Here is a 2,448-nt window from a genome sequence, read left to right as displayed (position 1 = left end):
TGGCACAAAATTATTAAACTGGTTATGGAAATGAAAGCTGTGAACACAAAATGTAACTAGAAATAGTGATTACTATTATAAACCATTTCTGTGAACACAAAATGTAACTAGAAATGGTGATTACTATTATAAACCATAAATTAGAAAAACAAAAAAACAAAAAAACTTTTTGCAAATTTAGTTGTATTTTTTACATAATTAAATAAGCTAGTAACTTTTGAGATATAAGCAGTCAAAGTTAGAGCCTTCAATAAGTTTTTTTATGAGAGGCACAAACCAAAAGGACAAAACTGACTATTTCGCTAAAAATTTATCTCCTTCTTTCAATTTTTGAGCAATTGTTTTGAAACTTTTTCAGAGTAGCATTTAATAAATTTTAAACAACTTGAAGGAAACAGATTTTTTTAATTAGAAAAAAAATAATAAATAAGAAATAATGTACAAAAACTAATTTTTGTTCGTAAATGTTTTTGTGACTTTTTTCAAAAATCTGCTTACTATAATTTGTTTGTAGTATATATTTTTTATTTTATGGTTTACTATTGACAAAACAATGTTTCACTTCTATATTGGGTTATAGGAGATCATCTCTTCTCATAAGTCCTTTTCAATTGGAAACAAAACCTAATTTTGTTTATTTTTTTTTATAAAATTTAACATTTTATTTATTTATTTTTTTCCTTTAGAATTTTTTAAGTATTGCAAAGAACATTTTCTGAAAAATTGAGGTATTTATCTTAAAAAACGTAAAAGAAGATAGATTAAAAAAAAGTTTTTTTTTTATGATGTTTTAGTTTGTGCCTCCCAAAAGGAACCTGTTGCTGCCTTTGACTTTGACTTGCTATAACTCAAAAAATTTTTTGAGCTTTTGAAATCTTTAAAAAGCATCCTGTAGTATAATTAGAACTCTATAAAATAGGATCAAGTTGTGAAAAAAGTGATTTCCACCCCTATACCCTTAAAGTGTTTTAAAGATTTTTTATAACTTAAGCTGTTTCAGGATAGTTTTTTTTAACTCTGGATAGTTTTAAGATTTAAAAAAAATCTTAGAACAAATTTTTATAGATTGTAAAGCAGATATAGTTGCCCCATTTTGTTACTTTGAAACTAATTTTGTTGAAAGACTTGAATTTTATAAACTTTGAAGAAAAAAAAAAGTATTTTAAGGTTTTGAAAAAACTCAAGGTAACTCAGAACAGTTTAAGGTCATCCTTGACAGTTTTTTGGCTCAAAGAGGGGCAACTATGGCTGTGTCTTGCAAAAAACCTACAAAGTTGGAGTGAGCTCTTTGTGCATAAAATTCATATTTTAATTGTTGTAACAATGTTGCCCATTCATCAGGATTAAAAAATATTATATAACTAAATTGTTGTTAATCCAAAAATAGTTATGATATAAAAATGTTTTATCTGAAACAAAATTTTTCATGCAGACAATTATATTTTAAAAATGTAATATAAATACAACACAGCAGTATTTTATAAATATAAGAAATTATAAAAAATATTTATTTAAAATCATTTAGTATTTTCACATGTAACATTGATAAAGTTTATTTGTATATTAAGTATCTTATTTTACAAGAAATAATGAAAAGTCTGCTTAAAAACGTGCTCTTTTTGTATAACTTAAATACGGAAAACCATTTATTTAATAATTTGTAGTTATATAAAAGCATAACATTTTATTAATTTTAAAGATTAAGCTATAATTTTTTGTATGTTAGTATATTAAATAGTATTTTACAAAATAACTTTACTTTATATTTTATCTACATACAAGGTTTTCTTTACACTTGTGAATATTTAAAATTGATAACTGATTTGCCTTAAATTTTACAAATGGGTCCGGAGCTTTTTAAAAGCTGCGCACATAAAACCTGAAAGAAAAAATAAATTTTGTGCACTTCAGATTTTAAAGAGATTACTTTTAGTAAAGTCATAGAGGGGGCTCCACCTTGGTTTTTACATGTTTATCTTAATTTTTATACAATGCCTCCTATGCCCTTATACAAAAACTAAAACTACTAGTGTTGTGTTCTAAATGTTTTTTCTAATACAAAATATTATAAAACTCTACATTTAGTGTCAAAAATAATTATTGAAATTTGTTTAAATTTTCATTTTCAAAATATATTTAAATTTTTCACATCTCAGCAAATACTTTATGCATAGTGAATCTTTTTTGAGAACACTATAATGAACACTGAAAACAACTGATCATTTTAATATTCACAAAAGGCAAAGATTAAAATAAAATTTTATCTTAAAAAATAAGTTAATAATAGTTCAAATACAAAATTTTTGTTTACAATAAACTATCTGTTTTTTACTTGACAATAATTTTATGCTAGTTGAATCCGAATTTGAAATTTTTCTTGAGTTGTTGATGTTTGTTTAAACTAAGTTAGATGACAAACATTCAACAGAAAATAATTTAATCAGCTTG

This window comes from Thalia democratica, chromosome 9 (genome assembly GCF_965202585.1).
Source record: "Thalia democratica chromosome 9, ktThaDemo2.hap1.1, whole genome shotgun sequence".
Lineage (NCBI taxonomy): Eukaryota > Metazoa > Chordata > Thaliacea > Salpida > Salpidae > Thalia > Thalia democratica.
Note: the sequence above shows the minus strand (reverse complement) of the source record.